This window comes from Plecotus auritus, assembly GCF_963455305.1.
Source record: "Plecotus auritus genome assembly, chromosome: 3".
Lineage (NCBI taxonomy): Eukaryota > Metazoa > Chordata > Mammalia > Chiroptera > Vespertilionidae > Plecotus > Plecotus auritus.
Window position 1 is genome coordinate 181,337,658 of NC_137772.1, and position 22,432 is coordinate 181,360,089.

General features: G+C 38.4%; 1 protein-coding gene across 3 annotated transcripts in view; it reads right to left on the minus strand.

Moving 5' to 3' along the window:
- The window catches only part of TMEM117 (transmembrane protein 117), a 450,126-nt gene that overhangs the window by 39,205 nt on the left and 388,489 nt on the right, over positions 1-22,432 (minus strand). The window lies entirely within an intron of this gene.

The window sequence follows — 22,432 nt, forward strand, 5'->3', positions numbered from 1 at the left end:
GCAACCTCAACATAAATTTCTTTTTTCTTTCCTTATTACGTTGAGAACTTTTACCTTTGTACCTATAGGAAGCAATTTATGGCTTCTCTTCAGCAAATCTGAATTGCCAGCATCACTACTCTTATGCTTTGGGGCCATTACTAAGTAAAATAAGTGTTCCTTGAACACAAGCACCATGATAACATGACAGTCAGTCTGAGAACCAGGTGGATACCAAGTGATTAAAGGGCTGGGAGTGTCTACAGCTCAAAGGTGCTGGACGAAGCGATAAGTCACATGCTAGGTGGGACAGAGAAGGACCGTGTGAGACTTCATCATGCTACTCAGAATGGTGCACATTTCAAAACCTATGAATTGTTTACTTCTGGAACCTTCCATTTAATATTTTTAGACCTTGAAACTAAAAACCATGGAAAGTGAAACCTGAAGATAAGGGGACTACTCTAACCAGGGAGTCTATGTACTGTAATCTCCAAACGGCCAATGGAAAGGAAGCGTCGAATCAAACAGAACCGAATCTCCTTCTATCTCAGTCTTTCATTTTGAGACACTCAAAACAGCTTCATTATTAAGTTCAAACAGAATTTTGATTATTCTAAAGTAATATCAATCAGAAGATAGATTTCTAAACAAATATATGGAGCTGAAAAGGCCAACTTGTATAAAGAAAAGTCATTTTTAAAATTACTGTGCATCATCCAATTTTTACAGCATCATGCATGAATTTTCAGTTACCTCATCCTTTGGAAATAATAATAAAAACAGTGCCATCTATCCATTTACATTGGGTCTGCTGATTTTATTATTTTTAATACTAATAAAAAGTTATGTACTATGAGAATGCAGGTAAAATTAATTCTAATTGCATGCTTTTCCCAACAATGATGTTTCTGCACCAAAATTTTCAAAAGAATTGAGAAGACATAAAACTTCTTCCTATGACTATTTCTCTTCACAGCTTAGTATTACCAAAAATTGTTTCCCAAATTAAAAGCATTTTACTTTCTTTTTAGTGAAATGTTCTTTTTACATGCCTATCTCTGTCTTAAAGAAGAAACAAAAGGGAAATGGCAAGAAAAGTGAATAAAAATGAAAGGAAGATAAATTCGTTCAGCAGCCTCCTATCTGACCCCAATGCAGAAGAGGATTTACTAAGAGCAATTGCTGGGAAAGGCAATTTCAGCCTTTTTATGCCACGGCGATATATCTACCAATGCCAGTGCTGTGCAGAGAACAGGAACTTTATCCAAAAAGCAGTTCAGTTTTCAGCAATCACTTGGGATGACTTGTCAAAAATATTCTGAACTATATTCTAACTGACGAATTCACTTGGATTTTGACAAATGCAATAGTTTGGCTTGCATTTTAAAATAATTTTTATTAAAAATCCACAAGCAAAATGTAATTAATTTTTCCTTGTGCAACTCAAATCGAATTTCTGTGTCAGAACCAGGATTTGCTTGTGGGCCTTCAAGGAATAAAGTATGCCAGAAGAGTGTTTCCCAAGGAAGACTGGCTACTCCCAGCAATGAACTATTTTTAGAAGAGTTAGAAAATATTTTTGAGGATTCTAAAGAAAATGTCAATGATAGGGCATAGGCTTGGAGAAGAACTGGGTCAGTTGAAAACACAACCCATTGATAGGCTACTTCTCTATTCATCCTGCATTTCATTTTCTTACATTGACATTTGAATCTAAGCTCATTGTGACCTTCGTAGATGCCATCTCTGCTTTCCCTGACTGAATTAGGAGTATTTGCATATGACAAGTTGGCAGATTTTGTCTTTCTCTTCTGCTAGATTGTAGTATCTCAAAGGCATGGACTATCTTATTCATTGTTTATGTCCTTAGCACCTAATATAGTAAGAAGACAAAAAAAATTGTTGAAAGAATGAGTGAGTGCATGTGTGAGTGAATGAATCTATTCTATCTGTATTTTCCTAAATTAGGAAAAAAGACAGACTAAGCCCTCAGGGAGGGAAGGGTGCTACTTCCAAAAGAGTGCTTAGGGACCTAAAACACAGATTCCAGAATATATCCTCATGTGGAGTGACACACACCAGCTCCCAGCACTCTGAAGTTGATCTGACAGGAATGCCAATTGCTATGCTGTGATTAATAGTTAGAAGAACAGGACATGCACTCAGAAAGGAGCAGCTTGCGTTACTTGAACCACACATACTAACCAAGCCTAATTTCCTCCATTACGAATCTGCTAAAGCACCCTGACAACTTGATCCAACTTTTCATAGCTGTTAAAATAAGTACCGCATTTATATTGTACTGAATGGGTGGCTTTCTTTTAACATATGGTTGTAATTAAGAAATTCACTTATTGTTTGTTTAAACAATAGAAGATAATTTGTGTAACATAGGCCATGGAAAATGAGTCAAATAGATCTGCTATTTATTAACTTTCACAGAAAAATATTAAACATAAGTTTGTAAAGGTTTGAAAATATACACTCCATCATACTTTATGATCTAAGGCTTTGAAAATGATAAGAAAAAATATCATTGACATCAGTATGTAGTATTTTAAGTGGGGCAAAAGGCAGTTTGTTTGAAATCCTATATCAGTGGGTCTCTGTTAAAAATATGCTTGATTAATAATAATGTAGTTTGTGTTTTTTCCAATACTCACGGAGATTGAGAAAGACTTTCAACAAAAGAATGTTGTTTTACTGTTCTCACTGGCACAGTACTTTAAACCTGGAGACATAGGTTAGAAAATAAAGAAATAAAACCAGCTCTCTCACAAAATCAGCACTATTTAAGGATGTGAAAAGAATGAGCCTTGCAGAGAACAATAAACTCTGGTGAGAGAAGAGCTCCATTCTGATGGTCCCAATGTTTTAGCATAAAGTTTCCACTTACGTTATGACTTTCTTACTTTGGTCCTTCCTGCCATCACCACACTTCTCCCAAAGGTACAAATGCTATGCCCCCTTTTCTTAGTTCAAAGACAAAAATTTTAAGTAAAACAAACTGTTTTTCCCTTGTTCTTTTTAATAGAACTAGGTCTACAACCAAATGGATTGAAGACTTAAATGTAACACTCGAAACCATAAAACTCCTGGAAGAAAATTCAGGCAGTAAAACCTTTGACATTTTTCTTAGCAATATTTTTTCTAATATATCTCCTCAGGCAAGAGAAAAAAAATAAGCAAATGGAACTATATCAAACTAAAAAGTTGTTTTTTTTTTTTCCACAGCAAAGTTTACCATCAACATAATGAAAAGACAACCTACTGAGAAGATATTCACCAGTGATACATCTGATAAGGGGTTAATATCCAAAATGTATATAAAAAGCCTCACACAACTCAACAACAAAATAACAAACAATCCAATTAAAAATGGACAGGAAACCTGAGTAGACGCTTGTCCAAAGAGGACATACAGATGGCCAATGACATATGAAGGGATGCTCAATGTCACTAATAATCAGAGAAATGCAAACAGAAGTCCTGGAGAGGGGACTGAAGTGGGGTGGAGGGGGTCAACAGGGGTACACATAATGGGACATCTGTAATACTTTCAACAATAAAGATTTTTTTTAAAAACACGAGCTATCACTTCACACCTATCAGAATGGCTATCATCAATAAATCAACAAACAAGTGTTGGCCATAGTGTGGAGAAAAGGGAGCCCTTGTGTATTGTTGATGGGAATGCAGATTTGTGCAGCCGCTCTGGGAAGAGTATGGAGTTCTCTCAAAAAATTAAAAATGGATATGCCTTATGACTCAGCAATTCCATTTCTGGGGATTTATCTGAAGAAACCCAAAACACTAATCCCAAAGGATATGTGCACCCCTATGTTCACTGTAGTGTTATTTATAATAACCAAGGTATGGAAGCAACCTAAATGCTCATTATTACATGAATGGATAAAAAAGCAGTGGTACATATATACAATGCAATATTACTCAGCCATAAAAAAGATGGAAATCTTACCATTTGAGATAGTATGGATGGAGAAGGTATTATGCTCAGTGAAATAAGCCAGTCAGAGAAAGACAAATACCATATGATTTATCTTATAAGTGGAATCTAAAGACCAAAATAAATGAACAAACAAGGCTGATGGTAACCTTTGCTCTGAAAAAAACTTTTTAGTTTGATGTAGTTCCAGTTGCTTATATTTTTTCTCTTGCCTGAGGGGAGGGACTTGAGGGGCTGGGTGAAAAAGGTGAAGGGATTAAGAAGTACATATTGGTAGTTACAAAATAGTCATGGGGATATAAAGTACAGCTAAGGAAGTGTAGTCAATAATATTGTAATAACTATGTATGGTGCTAAGTGGATACTGGAAATATCAGGAGCACTCTGTAAATGATTGTCTAACCACTATGCTGTACACCTGAAACTAATACAAAATAATATTGAATGTAAATTTTAATTGAAAAATAAAAATAAAAAATATAAAACTAGATTTAGCATTAACTTTCCAAAGAAAATCGAAGAAAAAAAATTAGAGATATAAACACAGAAAAAAAAAGTTTTAAAATGTGTGCTTCTGAAATGACAGTAAACAATGCCATCACCTACTGGTCAATAAGAGTTTAGCTGGTCTGTTCTGTGTTACAGTTGGGCTTTATAATGTCTGAGATGTTCTTAAAATTAAAAAATGTTGAGAGAAACCAAGATGGCGGCATAGGTAAACACCTAAACTGCTGCCTCGCACAACAATTTCAAAACTACAACTAAAAGACAAAATGGACATCATCCAGAACCACAGGAAAGCTGGCTGAGTGGAAAGTCTTCAACTAGAAGGAAAGAGAAAAGCACATTGAGACTCAGAGGAACTGCAAAAGGCTGAGTTAGGGAGACACGAGTGTGGAGACAACTGGCAGCTGAGTGCGCGGCTGGCTTTCTCAAGTGGGAGGGAGACAGAAGCTCCTGACTGCGTTGAACTCCAGTTCCGGGCAAGACTCTGGGAACCCAGACTCATTCGGGGAGAAACTGGACTGTTTGGCAGTGGGTGAAACTTGAGAGCGGCTTTCTCTCAGAGGTGCTTGCAGTGATTACCAAGGGACACTGAGACCCAGGGGCCTCATAGGGCAGGGCTGACAGGAAGCCAAGGCTGTCTGCTCCACCCTGAGACTCCACCCCATCCAAGCTGAGCACAGAGGCTTTTGCAATTTTGCAAGTCTTGTCTCATAAGGGTGTCTCCAGCACAGAAGTTCTCCCATAGTAGACACAGCTGATCCTCACAGCCAACTGACCTGGATATCAATTCCTCCCAGTGATACCAACAACAATAAAGACTGAACTACAACAAGGCTGTGCACACAGTCCACAAAGAGATGCACCAAGAGTGTCCACCTCAGGTAACTGGGGAGGCTGAGCCACTGGGCCCTATAGGACACCTAGCACACAAAGCCACTCTATCAACTCAGGGAAGCAGCCAAAATGCGGAGACAAAGAAACAGATCACAAATGAAAGAAATGGAGGAAAGCAAATGACTGGATATAGAGTTCAAAACCACGATTATAAGGTTTTCCAAGAATTTCCTAGAAAAGGCTGATAAATTTAGTGACACCCTTGAGGATATGAAAAAGGACCAACTAGAAATTAAACATACACTGACTGAAATAAAAAAATATTATACAGAGACCTAACAGCAGACCTTAGGAACACAAGAATCAAGTCAAAGATTTGAAATACAAAGAAGCAAAAAACACTCAACCGGAAAAGCAAAAAGAAAAAAGAATCCAAAAATATGAAGATAGTGTAAGGAGCCTCTGGGACAACCTCAAGCGTACCAACATCCGAATTATGGGGGTGCCAGGAGAAGAGAGCAAGATACTGAAAACCTATTTGAAGAAATAATGACAGAAAACTTTCCCCACCTGGTGAAAGAAATATACTTACAAGTCCAGGAAGCGCACAGAACCCCAAACAAAAGGAACCCAAAGAGGACCACACCAAGACACATCATAATTAAAATGCAAAGAGCAAAAGACAAAGAGAGAATATTAAAAGCAGCAAGAGAAAAACAGTTAATTACCTACAAGGGAGCACCCATACAATTGTCAGCTGATTTCTCAACAGAAACTATGCAGGCCAGAAGGGAGTGGCAAGAAATATTCAAAGTGATGAATAGCAAGAACCTATAACCAAGATTACTCTACCCAGCAAAGCTATCATTCAGAATTGAAGGTCAGATAAAGAGCTTCACAGATAAGAAAAAGCTAAAGGAGTTCATCACCACCAAACCAGTATTATATGAAATGCTGAAAGGTATCCTTTAAGAAGAGGAAGAAGAAGAAAAAGGTAAAGATAAAAATTATGAACAACAAATACATATCAACAAGTGAATCTAAAAATCAAGTGAATAAAAAATCTGATGAACAGAATAAACTCGTGAATATAATAGAATCAGGGGCATAGAAAGGGAGTGGGCTGACAATTCTCGGGGGGAAAGGGGTGTGGGGGGTGCGGGAAGAGACTGGACAAAAATCGTACACCTATGGATGAGGACAGTGCGGGGGAGGTAAGGGCAGAGTGTGGGGTGGGAACCGGGTGGAGGGGAGCTATGGGGGGAAAAAGAGGAACACCTGTAATAATCTGAACAATAAAGATTTATTAAATTAAAAAAAATTAAAAAATTAAAAAATGTTTCTGTTTTAAGATAATCTCTGTGAAAACAATGTTTATAACCATCTGAGGTGAAACACATCTACTCGTAATAGTCCTTCATGTTTTTAACCCAATGCTCCAGTGGGATTCTAACTAGAAGCTGAGTCAACTGCTTTCTGTTTCTCCATAGGACACTACTTTTTGTGATTGATCTCTTTAGTAAAGCATAAAAATAACCCACTCAGGCTAGAAACTCATCTCCATTCACTGGGTTCCACCCTCACAGTCATCTCAGTTGCTCTGTAGTGAGACAGATGTAGGCATTTTTTAAAGCTCAGAAAATTTTAATATGCAACCAGAGTTGAAACCATTGCACTAATAGCAGAGTAAAGAAAAGTTTAGAGGAAAAATTCTGTTGCTAGGGGACAGTTATGGTCTATGACTATTTTTCTGAGATTTTAAAATGCTGTCCTATCACTTTGATCCTGTAATTGGTAACTCTTATAAGAAAATTACCTCTATTATTAAGAAAAACACAATGTTCCCTAAGAAGGTAGTGAACATCTTATGTGAAGATCGTCACCATCTGTATGGAGAATTGGGGGTTTATAATCTGAAAGAGTCCCACATAAAAAACACACTTATGTAAGCCATCAAAACCATGAAGCGATGTTGAAAGATAGGAATCACTCAGAGAAACTAATACATTTTCCTCTGTGAATACTTAAAACTTAGGTGCCCTTCAACCCAAGAGTATTCTTGGGAACACACCTGATATTTGTATGAATACTCTGGAGCTCAAATTTATTTCTATAGCGTTGTAGCCTCAGTGGAAGTTTAAAATGCACAGCTTTTGAAATCCTTCCAAAATCTGTGACCTATGGGAAATTTTTCAAACGTTTAATTTAGAAGACTATATGCCATTGACTCAAAGGTTATGGGATAGGTAGATTTATTTAATTGGAAGATCACACAGTGAAAAATAAGTCCCTTTTAACTAATTTATTGTGTGTGGGGTTAAGACAGATTGTATAAAAATCATGATAGAGAAGATTTACAAATAAATGATATTCAATTATCTAAACAAATGAGAAATTGATGTCCTCATCAGAAAAAAAATAGCATTCAAAATTAATTCACTGACCCAGAAAAAATGATGTCCTCTCAAATCGCATCTTTCAGAGGGGCATTATTTTCAGTGATATGCTTGCTGAGTATAAGCATATGGAAAGGGACAACCATTATGGCCTTTTAGTAAGCTGAAGATCTTACATATATTTTGGTATAAGGCATCTTTTCCCTGTGTTGGAAAACTCATCAGCTAAAATTCATGTAGATAGCCAATGACAGAGTAGGCACAGGACTTTGAAATCACTCTGCTGATTCAGATTGTGCTCTGAAGGGAACTGGTCAAGCTGCTTTTGACACAATGAGGAACAACTCGGCAACACATGCTGAAGAGGCACAGTCTGGGAAACAGGGTCCAAGCTTGTTCTGGTGCCTCATTTCACGCAGTGAGTGCAAGAGTCTGAGAGACAAATAGACTTACTGAGTACTTTTCCTATTGAATAAAGCGTGAGCGTGAATGAGAACGAGGCTGACTCTGTTGTGTATTTTGTGTGCTGCATGTTGTCTTGTACTTTGAAGACGAGATAATGGACAGCCACACTCTACTTTAAAGCAGGATGACAGACAACCACTTTGACCTGTTTTAGGAATGATGGGCATAGCATCATCATGCGGAAACTGAAAGTTGTGCAGGTAGATTAACTTAGATCCATCTTTTTAGAATATTGCAAGTAGTATACACCATTACTAAAGCAACATGCCACTTATGAATTAAATATGACTAAGCATTTGTCCAAAATAACCATTTCAAGAGCATACTAGGAGTGCAGTGGGCACCAATAAATAGAAACCTTGTTTTCAAGCTAAGACATGGATTGAAATGATTTGTTAACTTACTTAAACATAAACAAATTAAACAAATAAAATGATTTCATTTATACTGACCTGATAGACTGTTAGGGGGAAATAATCCAACACTTTAAAAGACACAATATAGAAGATCTTAATTTCTTCATTTGTTAAAAGAGGACACTTTATTAGATAATCTGTAAGGTCCCTTTTAGCTCTAAAATATTCTGTTTCTCAAGGAGTGAAATAAATAATTTTAGTAGAGGATAGAAGTTACACTGCCCCTAATTATCTTATTTGCAGAACCATGAAAAAGAGAATCTAATAGTACCAGGTTTCATATTAGATGATTTCAATTTTAAAATGTAGAATTAATTACATCTGTACATACAAAATAATACTACTCTGAAAATAAATAAATAATAGTGATGTTGACTGTGTAAATGAATAGCAATTACCTTTCTACTCACCTTAATCCCTACAGACTTTTGTGCTAGTCTGTTTGATGTATCTTTAGTTTTTCATTCTCTAAGTGATAATTATAATGTTGATGATATTAATAATGGATACAAGTCTTGTAGGATCTATTTTGTGCTTTACACTTGACGTATTTTATCTTACTTAATCTTCACAGTAATATTATGAATGTGTGTTTTATCCATTTTATAAAATGATAAAATGTAATGTAACTCAAAGAAGCAAAGTAAACTATTCAAGATGGTCCATCCACGACAATTTCAGGAATTTAGTTCAGAGTAGACTGCAATCAGAGTGCTGTTCCTTCCAATGATCACAGGACAAAGGACCTGAGGGCGACGTGCACTGAAGAAATGGGAGCCAGTGAAATGAACCAAAATTCAGAGCTAATACAACTCACTCAAGATTTCCTCCAGACACCTCACCTCAGCCAACTCTGCCTAAACGACAGTCTCCCTCACAGTGAGGGCCTTTGCAGGGATTGATCTCCCTCCCCACCATACCATTCCACAAAAGGAGCCCTACTTTCTCCCTTCTGCCTCCTCACTCCAACCCCACGTCCCAGCCACAGCTTAGAAGTCCCATTTCCCTTTCCAGTTCCCAGCTAGTTGAAATCGTTGGTCTAACAGTTGATGACCGGTTTAATGCACCCTTCCCTGGGCAGGCCCACCTTATGTAATAAGACATCGAGGTGGAAGGTGTAGGAGACCCTACAATCATAGGCCAACTCTTTTGGAGAACCAGAGACAGGACTTGGTCTTATGCCATCCAGGATCTTCTCCATGCAGCAATGATGGCATGAATAGAAAAAGAGAAGCAACATGGTTCTGAACTATGTGAAGGGCCTTTCTGAGCATGGGACCCTGTGTGACTGCACAGGCTGTATCTTATGAAGCTGGACCTCAATGCCTGTTCAATCTTTACTTAGTGAGAACCATACTCCTAGTTAGCTTTCTTCAAAGGATGTGAAAACTGTATGATGTCTCTATTATTAAAAACTAGAGGCCCGGTGCATGAAATTCGTGCATGGGTAGGGTCCCTAGGCCTGGCTGGTGATCAGGGCTGATCGGGGCCTTCCAGCTGCTGGCTGGGGCCTCCCTTCCACAGCTGCTGGCTGGGGTCTTCCTTCATTCCATGCCACCCTCTGGTGGTCAGTGCACATCATAGCAAGTGATCAAACTCCTGGTCTCCCGGTCGAACTCCTGGGGACAATTTGCGTGTGCCCCCTGGACGCAGCATCCAGCCTCATGGAGGGGCTGACAGGCCGAGACACTCCAACGGCGGTGGATCCAGCCTCGCCGCTGGGCTCCCGCAGCCCCTGGCCAGGCTGACATGCCCGGATGCTCCAGAAGCGGCGGAGCGGTGAGGCTGGATCCGCTGCTGGAGTGGGCAGATCCTGCCTAGCCGCTCAACCCCCACTGCCCAAGCCAGGCCGACAGGCCCGGACACTCCAGCAGCGGTGGAGTGGCGAGGCTGGATCTGTCCCCTCCGGAACCGGATCCAGCCTTGCTGCTCAACTCCCGCAGCCCCTGGCCAGGCTGACAGGCCCGGACACTCCAGCAGCGCGATCTTTGTTGGGTTAATTTGCATACTCGCTCTTGATTGACTGGTGGGTGTAGCAGAGTGATGGTCAATTTGCATGTTTCTCTTTTATTAGTGTAGATATGTAAAGCAACAGGCATTTGCTTTTCATCACAACTTGTAGTTCTTAGTATTAAAAGGTTACCTACCTATAGTTCTGTAGTTGTGGTTTTTAATGAAAGCCTGCTTTTTCCTACTTACTTCTTAACTATTATAAAATCTACTTAAATATTTACTTCTCATCACCTTTGTGCTCAGCATTGAACAAGCCAGGCAACCTACCAATCAGCTGCTTTTATTTGTCTGACCCCATGGAGGCTTTGGAACTCCCTGCCATGAACTTGGGGTTGGCCCCAACTTTATGATCCATTTTAGTGCCAGCCAAACACACTCAAGGGTGATCAGCTGAGGGCCAAGTTCCTCCCATTTAAATATTATTCCAGAGTAGACCATGACATGGCAGATGCAAAACTATGGATTTTTTAAGCTGGTCACTATAATATTCTCTTGTCTATAAATAAAACACATTTATTTTAAACTTTTGTTTTGGTTTATTTTAAATTGCAGATAAATAACATAATTTACCATGTCAACTGTTTTTAAGTGTATAGCTCAGTAGTGGTTAAGTACTTTTACATTGTTTTACAAGCATATCACCATCTACCTCCAGAATGTTTTTCATCTGCCAAAACTGTGACTCTGTACCCATTGAATAGTAACTCTCCATTTTCTCCCTCCCCTTAGCCCTGATAACTATAATTTACTTTTTGTTTTTATGAATTTTATTATTTTTTAGGTAACTCATAAAAATAGAATAAGACAAAAAAAAGTCCTATGGCCGAAACCAGTTTGGCTCAGTTGATAGAGCGTCGGTCTGCGGACTGAAGGGTCCCAGGTTCGATTCTGGTCAAGGGCACGTACCTTGGTTGCAGGCACATCCCCAGTAGGAAGTATGCAGGAGGCAGCTGATCGATGTTTCTCTCTCATCGATGTTTCTAACTCTCTATCCCTCTCCCTTCCTCTCTGTAAAATATCAATAAAATATATTAAAAAAAAAAAAGTCCTATGACTGGCTTATTTGATACTAGCATTTTAAAAAGATTTTAAATTGCTTTTTCAGAGAGAGAGAGGAAGGCAGAGGGAGAGAAAAACATCAATGCGATAGCAAAACATCAACTGGCTATCTCCTGTATGCCCCCTACTGGGGATCCAGCTGCCACCTGGGGCCCTGACCTGGAATCGAACCAGCAACCTTTCGGCGCATGGGCTGACACCCAACCAACTGAGCCACACCAGGCAGGGCTGATATTAACTTTCGATGTAAATTTTTCAGGTGGGTGTACAGAACTGGAAGAGTCCTTTTAGGAGCAGTTAATGGACAGCCACTAAATTTTAGAGAATTTGCTGATTGCTGTAGAAAATAAGATCTGAAAGGGAGTTGGATCTGGTGTCTGGGTTGGAAATATTCTCGCCAAGCTAAGTCTCTTTTCCTTTACTTTCTTCATATTTGTCAAGAGGAATGTTAAAATCCTTTGAAGTTGAATGTCTCAATCTAAATTTGCAAGTTGGCCTGTGTCTTATGTTATTACAAAAGAAGAAAAATGCCTTTTGGTCACATGCTAATAAAACAATAATCATTCAGGTAACCAACCTGCAAACTCTCTCATTGCTGAATATTTAATGAGTCTTTTTTCTTTCATTTTGACTAATCAGCACTTCATTTCTGCTTTACTTAGCCTTGGTTCACCCTTTGTATTGGGAACACTTTGCCTAGATATGCAAATCATTGCAGGCTGACCTTGATAAATGGTCTATGTTTGTGTGATTTAGATTAGTTCAGTAATTGCTTGGAACAGAGGTCAGAAATCTTCCTGGGGGCATTAAGCATTCTCTTTGAGGACGTGGTGGTCTGGGAAAGAGTAAAGGTCAGACCGAAGATGCTTTACCACCTTCATTCCTAGGTCACGCCTACTCTTGCTGTCTGAGAGCAGTTGCCTAGAATCTATTAGCTGGAAGCTTCACTTCTAGATTTTCCTGAGAGCTGAGATGCAGTAAAGCTGGCTAACCATTAGAAAAAAAGCAGAGAGCAAAGCCACATTGAAAAGGTAATGACAGTGGTCCAGTGGCCTTTGGATGTGACACGCAGCCTGCTTTAAATAGCGGGTGCCCCAGCATAGTTCTTAAGAAACTAGGTGGCTGACTTGGAGTTTTATAACCTATTTAAGTTTGTTTTCTTATGTAGAACTGTTCCTTTTTTGTTTTTTAAAATATCTGGGGACTCCTACTAACAATGAGTACAAGTAAGGAATATAATAGCCTCCAAGAATCTGCGAGTTTGATCTCTAACCCTCTTATTCCACTAATTCAACCTGACACCAGGCTTCGTTTTGAACAGCTCTCCTGATAGGAGAACTCACCACTTGCCACAGCCTCCCTGGGGAACCTCCCTGCTTAGCAGTCTCTTCCTTCACCTGCAAAACTGTTTCCTTTGACATTCTCCCTGATGCAGTCATATCCCTGGGGCCCACAACAAATACATTTTAACGTATTTTCCAGACTCTTTTTCCATAAATACTGACGTAAGTTCTATCCCAGTTCTTCCTTCTCCAGCTATGTAACCCATCCGGATGCTTGTTCTGGCATGATTGCAGATTCCCTCTTGCCATGGTTGTGTTTCCCCTGACTTGTTCTAGCTGGTTCACAGACTCAGAGGGTAGTGGCTACATCTGAACCTCAGGGCAGAGCATGACTAACACCAACCACATTCTAGATGCTACACCTTTTTAAATATTTTTTAAATTGATTTTAGAGAGGAAGGGAGAGAGAAACATCAATGATGAGAGGGAATCATTGATCTGTTGCCTCTTATACACCCCCTACTGGGGATGAGCCTGCAACCTGGACATGTGCCCTGACCAGGAATTGAACTGTGATCCCCTGGTTCATAGGTGAACGCTCAACCACTGAGCCACACTGGCCAGGAAATGCTATACCTCTTTTAAAAAATAAATGTATACGTGGTCAGAAACTCAAACATGCCTATAGGCATCTAGATGACCATAATGTAGAATCGATTCTTTCCCCACCCCCACAACCTCCATCCCTCACCTCCCTCTTCCAAAGGCAACTACTAGGTATCCTTTCAGAAAACAAATTGTTTTCTTTTTTTAAAAGATGTTTTATTGATTTTTGAGAGAGGAGAGAGAGAGAGAGAGAGAGAGAGAGAGAGAGAGAGAGAGAGAGAGAGAGAGAGAGAGAGATCAATGTGAGAGGGAAATATCAATTGGTGGCCTCCTGCATGCCCCGCACTGGGGTATCAAGCCTGCAACCCAGGCATGTGCCCTGACCCAAAATTGAACCAGCAACCTTTCAGTGCAAGGGATATGCCTAACTAATTGAGCCACACTGACCAGGGCCAGAAAACAAATTCTTTACGTGCATCCCTGAGTTAGATGGTTCGGGATGAGAGGCTGAGCTGTTTCTTCCCAAGACTCATATTATTTCTAACAGGAAAGAATAACCTGTATAGCTGGAAACCAGCTTAAAAGTGAGCAGACAGTCTCCCCAGATAATACTGAAAGCTGAGCTGCAGTGCTGGTTGAGCTTTCCAGAAGAGTAGAAAGCACGGCCAAGTCAGTGTTTATGGAGGTTGTCCTGCGGCCTTTAGATTTGATAGATAAAAAAGGGGCATCTTTAGTTTCATTGCTTTTCCTTAAATTATAAGTGAGGTTGAACCTCCTTTGATAAATTTATTACCCATTTATATTTATCAACTCTCTCTTGATATTCTTTATTCATTTTTTTTTTTTTTACTTTCAAACATTTGCTTCATTTAGAAGTGGGTAAGAAATTAGGTTGTGATCCAACTTTTTTCCCAAATACCTAGCTGATTATCACAAATAGTTACTGAATAACGTATCTTTCCCTCACCTACATGAACTATCACCTTCATTTTACATTAAATTATGTCTATAATGTATTTTAGATGTGTTCTAAATCTCTTCCCTAATCCAGTGAATGGTCCATTTCTTCTTAATGTAGAAACTATTTTAATTGTGGCTTTACAATTTATATATACAAATTTATAGAAAACTAGAGGCCCGGTGCACAAGATTCGTGCATTCAGGGGGTCCCTCAGCTCGGCCTGCACCCTCTTGCCGGCCCGCTCCTGCCGGCAGTCGGACATCCTTAGTGCTGCCACGGAGGCGGGAGTGGTTCCTGCCTGCGCCGCTGCGCTCACCAGCAGTAAGCTCGGCTTCTGGTTGAGAGGTGCTCCCCTGTGGGAGCGCAGTGACCACCAGGGGGCAGATCCCGTGTTGAGCGTCTGCCCCCTGGTGGTCAGTGTGCATTATAACAACTGATCGTTCTGCCATTTGGTTGATTTGCATATTAGGGTTTTATTATATAGAATTACAATACTGGCAATATTGAATCTTCCTATTCCAAGCAAAGATTGTCTTTACCTTTGTTTTTTTCTATATACTATATCAGGAATTTTCAAGAGCTTCTTCACCTAAAACCTACTTTTTTTTTTAACTTTATGTCAGATGGTATATCTTTTTGTTGTTGCTCTCATAAATGAGATAACTTCTTTCATTGCATTTTGTAATTGGTTATTGATTATAGAAAAGCTATTTGACTTATATATATTAATTTTAAAACCAAATATTTTTCTGAAAACTATTGTTTCTAATAGTGTTTTTGCTGATTCTCTTGGCTTTCAAAGTATATGGCCATATTAGCTATAAACATGGTTATTTTACTTCCTGCCTTATAGTTATTTCTTTTTCTTATTTAATTCCATTGGCTGCTACATCCAGAGCAGTGGGAGGTAACATGGGAGATGTTTCAGATCACTTCAATCATGGTAATTTCCTTTTTCTTTTAGAATTACTTACTACTTGCTAGAGGCGGGAAAACTAAGACTGCTTCCCAAGACTGCATTGAGTTCAGATTCTACCTGTAATCTGAGAAGGTGTCTCACACCAAGAAAGTGTCTCCACAAGAGATTCAGAGGGCGGAGTAAGGCAAACTGGGCTGTGCTTCTGCTCTGTCAATTCTGCAAACCAGAAGCATTGTCGTAGAGGTTGTGGGTTTTCTGAGCCATACTCGTATAGAGACCTGGTGTCTAATGCCTAGTTAGGTAGGTATTAAGAGGCAGTGGGCAGGGCATTTATTTTGCTACCATAGATTTTACCGGAGAGGGTATGGGCCTGGAGCTAACAGTTGGGGCAGTGGATGCCAGATTTCCCTGCTTCAAAATCACAGTAGTGGTAGCAGCTCTTGGCAGGCCTAGTCTAGGAGACATATCGGGAAGCGAAGCCTAGAGCTTGCGCCACCAGCTCTTCCAAAAATTTCATAATCAATTCTGTCATGTGGCCTTTCTACTTAAACTAGCTAGAACGGTTTCTGTTATCTGCAACAAACTCTCACTGATAGAACATCTTATCTTCTTCATAACGTAAAAGAAAATGTATTGGAAAGTCTAATATTTCTGCATTATGTATGATGCTGGCTTTAGAACATGTGCCTGCATGTACAAATACATTTGCATAATGCTTTTAAGAATACTTTGAAATTATTCCTAAGATTTCCTCCATACCAATGGTTATTTACTCTTCTTGTTTCTAATTTTATGTGAGTTTTTCTTCCTTGGTTCCCTTAGCTTCCTGCTTTGATTGACAGTTAACAATAGATATCCACTACTCATCACTGTTTTTGAAAATATTTTACACATGTTACCTTTAAGCTTATTTTCCACCATCTTTGGGTGAGTGTGCGTGGGTGTTTAAAGAATAGAACCCACATTTTATTTTGGGTAAAGTGCATCTTCTTAGATTTGGATTTCACCTAGAGTTTTGTTATCTAATATATTATCTATACCTTTTCTCTGTGTTTTATCTGCAAATTTGATCAGAATATAATTTCTATAATTTTTTTTAAGTTAAATAGGACTAAACATAAAAGCCTACTGCAAGCTTTTAGAAATCACTTTATAGGCTAACACTGTCTTTTTAATTTTTTTAGGTACACTCTTTAATCAGTTCTAAATCCACCAAATTATACTCACACATCCCACATTTCTTTACCTTAATTTACATCAAGGCATTGTGTAAAATTTCTCAAAAATTCATCAATTGCCTAGAAGTTCAAAACTTGTTTACAAGCATTATTGTTTCAATAAACTTTTAAAAATACTTTCTATAAAAATATTTAGAACAAGATCCTGTAAACTTTAGTTTTAACGGAAACCTTATAATAGTCCTTAAAATCAGAAATCTATTACTTTAAATATTCAGTCAGCATATCCACCATATGTCAGTGGTTCTTAACCTTTGCTGCTGCTTTCTCTCTGTGGTTCACAAAGAAAAGAAACACTGCTAGGCTGCATTTGTCCTTATCAACACTCGATTCATACATTTTTTTGCCCAAAGTATTCTGTTGTTTTTTGTTGTTGTTGTTTTTTTTGATATTATTTTTTTTAATTGTTTGAAGTTTTAATTTTTTTTAATTGTTTAAAAAAATGCAGAAATAGTAGTACATATGTCTCCTTTTTTTTTCCCCCATTGACCTTCCCCCGGCCTCCCCTTCCCCCCAGTACATGCCTTTACATGCCCCCCCCCCCCAGTGTTTTTTATCCATTGGTTATGCTTATATGCATGCGTACAAGTCCTTCGGTTGATCTCTTACAGCCCCCCTCCCCCAACCTCCTCTGCCTTCCCACTGTCAGTGATAGAGCATTTGACTGCCCAAAGTACTCTGAATTCTTTAACTTAAGGCCTAGATACTTTGAATAAATCCATACATATTTTTATATAAAGCATATATATTTATATCTGAAGTATACACATTTATAAAGTATATATGTTTGTGTAAAGTGAATGTATATTGTCTGTCTATCTATCATCTATCTATCATCTATCTATCTATCTATCTATCTATCTATCTATCTATCTATCTATCTATCTATCTAGAAATTGCCATGCTGCCTGGAGTCAATCCAATCTCAATTCCTCTTGGAAAGAAAAGTGCCATATTTTATGAATTCTAAAACCCTTTCAATTTTTAGATACACTAACAATTAATTTAATAACCCTTCTTAGGACACAGAAGAAATAGAACTAATGTAGGAAATGCATTCCCTGACTATGAGACACATTCTGGTGTGAAATGGGGCGTGTTGGAATGGATTGCATGCTCTTACACCAACTCCTAAGAATCTCTTGCAGGGCAGTTGTCTTCATCTCAATCAGAAGACACAGTATTTATGTTTCTTTTCTTTATGTTACTTTTTTTTAATGAAATCTTTATTGTTGAAAGTATTACATATATCCCCATTTCCCCCATCTACCCCTTCTAGCCTGTCCCTGTCCCCCACCCCAGGCTTTCACCACCCTATTGTCTGTGTCCATGGGTTATGCATATATCCAAACAAGGTATTTGGTTGATCTCTTCCCACCCACACACCCTCCCCAGCCTTCCCTCTGAAGAGTTTTCTTTTCTAACATCTGTATGAGTTGGAAGTAGGGAGTCCGATGTTCAGTCCCTAGCAGAGATGAAGGGCTTGATTCCCTGGAAGTGTGATCACCCTTCATTTTCTCGGATTGATTCATCCCCCTCAGAGCCACTCTGCTACATTCTTACTCTACTAGATGCCACCAGGTATTTCTTACAAGTTTCTACAAAGAATATTACACACAACTAAAAGGAATAGAAGTTACGGAAAGCATCGACTTTCAAATACTATTTTCAAAGATGAGTTTTGCTTCTTACATTTTTAAATTCAGAATACTACCCTTGTCAGCAGCTTAAATTTAAAAAAAAAAAATTTTTTTGGGGGGGGCAAGAACTGACCTAACAAACAGTGGGTCCTGTTGATGAAGTTTATGCATGTTGTTTAGAATGAATAATTTTATAACAGATGTAGCGTGCAGCATGAGAGGGAAGGAAGGGCAAGGAAAGAGAAATTAGAATTAAACACTAATTAAGTACTTTTACTCTATGTCCGCCACCAGGTTTTACATATAGAGCTTCCTTGGGAGAAAAATAAATAAAAATAAGAAGGGAAAAAAAGAGCTTTGATTTAAAAAGAAAAGCCTTTAAAATGCAACTTTTCCACATTTTTTTCTTTTTTTTCAGGCATTTTTTTCAATGTCTAATGGATTGCTTTAAAACCTAAGACCAGGAATCCAGGAATTATTTGTTTCTGGTTTCCAATAAAGCTTCATTAATCATCACAAACCACTGAAAATCAGTAAAATGTCATAAAAGCTTGCATTCCATTTTCTTGCAAACCTAGTGCTGACACTTCTATAGTGAAGGGGTAAAAAATGGAATGGATTAGACATGTGCTAGAATACAAATTAGTAGGTCATGGCAAGTAGGAAATATATGAATGTCTGCATCTGTGTATAATATCTATGCATAACCATGGTTTTGCTGGCAGGGGGATTTTTTATTCCTCTTTTTCTGTTTTGTTAATCCCCACCTGAGGATATTTTTCCACTGTTTTTTCAGACATTAGAAAGCAGGGAAGGAGGGAGAGAGAGAAACATTGATGTGAGAGAGACACACCAACTGGTTGTCTTGGGCAGGGGCCTCGACCAGGAGCCTCAACCAAGGGTGGGCAGCGAACTCCAAAAGCCAGGTATGTGCCCTTGACTGGAATCCATGCTCTGGCCTATGCTCTAACCACTGAGTAACACCGGCCAGGGTGAAATTTTTTTCTTTACCATCAATTCATTTCCTTATTCCTTTAATATTTTCAAAGAATCCCAGATAAAATTTACTGAGTATTATCCACATTTTATAGACAAAGACTAAGATTTACAGTGGCTAAGAAACTTGCATAAGATAAATTAGTAAATGGGGGGCGATTTACCCAAGTGTTTGTACCCCAACAAATTCAACTCTAGAATGTGTCCTCTTAAACGCAATACTCCACAGGCTCCCCACAAAGCAGTCAACAATAAATGATCATATATCTTATTCTGTGGCCAAAGAGTATGAATCTACTAACAGCACTCAAGACATTAGGGAAAACATATTAATTGCCATGTCCTAAATTTAATTTATTCTATTTATAGAATATATATCATGTCTTTCCTACAGGAAAATCAGCCCTTGTAATAAATCCTAATTTTTTGTTTTATTTCTTATACTTTAAATCTATAGTTTAAAGTCTATGCATTTTAATGGCAATAATTGTTCCTGGTTTTTATATATAAACTAAATTAATGCATATGACTGAGTATTATAATACTTGAACATTATAAACTTGGGTTTATTGAGCAACATCTGACAAATGATCTTCAATGTTGTTGTGTAGGTTTACAACATGCATACATTTTTAATTTAAAAAACAACAACAAACCCCTCATCAATAAAAATATCTGGACCCTTTTACCATGATTACAGTAATAATGTTTTTAGACAATATACATGAAAACTGAACTATAGAGTTGTTACCATTGGATGATGTCAGTTTTAACATTAATGGCAGAGATCTGAAATTCAGAAATTCTTCCTTTTAATCCTGACTCTGCCAGTACTTGGGCAAACATGAACTAGATGACCCTGAACATGCCACTTAACCTCTCTGAGATCTGCTTCTTCCTCTGTATATACTGTCCTCCTACCTAGTTGAACTACTATGATGACCAATGAGAAACAAGAAATGCATGTGACTTTGGAATTAAGAATGCTAATTAAATACGAAGTACTACTTTAAAATGATTTTGTTCAGAGTCTTATTTGTTTTAGACAGTGCATTTGCTAAAATCTATCCAAAATTTCAAGAAAGTTTATTCTGAGGTATCAATTTCATGCTCAACACCACCAATGGCTCCACATTTCCATGTCCCACCAGTTTATACTCCTCTCGATTTTCAAGGCCCTCCACAGTCAAACTTCTGGCTGCCTGTTCAGCAGTACCTCCCACTGCTAAACACCATGGACTCTGCTGCTCCTTTTAAGCCTTGATCAACACTCTGTTCCACATTTCATTCCCAATCTTCCCCACGTGCTGTGTCTGTTCCCTTTTCTGCTTAGTGAATCCTCTTCCATTCTTCAAAACCCCCAAATTTCCTTGACCATTCCTGGAGCCCCTGAAGAACTTATAAAATGCACCTCATTTGATGATGCCCTTCTTATGCTGTCAGATTTTTGATGCATTTTAGTCTTGAAGGGGAAAGCTCAGTTTACACACTTTTTGAGAACATTTTTATCCGATGGAGCACATAACTGTCTTAGGTAATAACCTCGATATTCACTAAATAGTACCTATTAGGTGTCAGGCACTGTACCCAGAGCTAAGGAAAGGGACAGGCACTGTTCCCCTCCTCATGGAGAGTACAGTGTGGGGAAGAAGCAGTTCTGTGCTCAGACATTCAAAAAAAGAGTTTCAGTGTTCTTTCTTATGAGATACTTAGGGGAGCCCATGGGAGTGACACATAACCAAATCTTAGGTAGTCAAGGCAGGTTTCTCAGAGGAGGTTACCCTTAAGCTAATAATCCCAGAAAGCATAAGAATCAACCATGTAAAGTGGGCACTACCCTCATTTTTCAGCTTCCCAAGATGATTGAGCTAAAAGGGATTTAGGATTCACCTGAGACCCAGAGCTGTACTATGACTTTTTGAGTATCTCAATTACAGTCATGTCCTCCTCACTCTTAGCTCAGTAGGCTTTCCATTAAGTCACATGGCTTCACTCAGTCAAGCTAGTGATATGCATAATGCATGCTATATTCCTGAAGTGAGTGAATCCATTACCTTAATTACATTACAGCTCAAACACTTGACTTGAAATAGAATGCCCTAAATTCAGTCTCAGTATTTCCATAGCAGATACAATTCTATATAATATGTGCTTGCATTTGACTTGAATAGAATTTGGAATAAGACTTAAGAAGACGACTACAAGTTTATGAGGCATTAAAAAAGTTTGTCATCCAAGGAGCTACAGAGAGAAGGCACACTATTATTTAGTAGGGAATACACACACGATGTGCCAGTCACGAATAGACCTATCTTACAGTCTTCAGTAACTCAACTGAGGTAAATACAATAAAGTCCTTTTATGAATTAGAAAACTGTGGTTTCAGAGGGGTTAAGCCATGTGCCTCCGGACAAAGAAGACAGATTTGAAGCTCAAAGTGCATGTTCTTTCCTTAGATCACCTTCATCATCTAAGTGATTGGTCAGAGAGGCGATCTCCAATCAAGCTCTCCAAATCATGCCAAGTCCCCCTTTTCAATGTTCTCATGTCCTCCTGAACTTTTCCATAAGAGAAACACAGCTTGTACTTATGTATTTATTTCTATGATTCATTGATTAATATCTGCCTCTGCTCTTACATTCCAGGCTCTGAAAGGGCAATGCCATTTTTATCCACCTTACTTTATGCCCAGGTCCTGGTGTATTGTTGACATTTAATAAGTTCTTGTCAAATGAAGGACATTATACCAATATCTGAAACAAGAAACTTGGAAATGGCTTGTCCAAGATACTTCTGGTATGAACAACACAATCTCAGAGAGGTAAGAGATGTGAAAACTGTCTCAGTGGTTTGGGCAACACAACTATTTATCAGTTTTGAAATATTAAGAAACACTCGCTAGCAGTCTTACACTCATCAATTTTAATAAAAATATGTAATGCAATAAACTGTCCAAAAATGTACAAAAACATATTTTTAAATCTCTTGGTATCAGCTGCAACTGAATAAGTATAGCTTTTATACAAAATTATTTTAAAGTAAAAAATATTGTTAAGTTACAAATATTTTAAATTCTTTAACTGAGTTAAAACTGTATACACACACACATAGACACACATACACAAAGGCTTGACTAGAAAGAAAACTTCC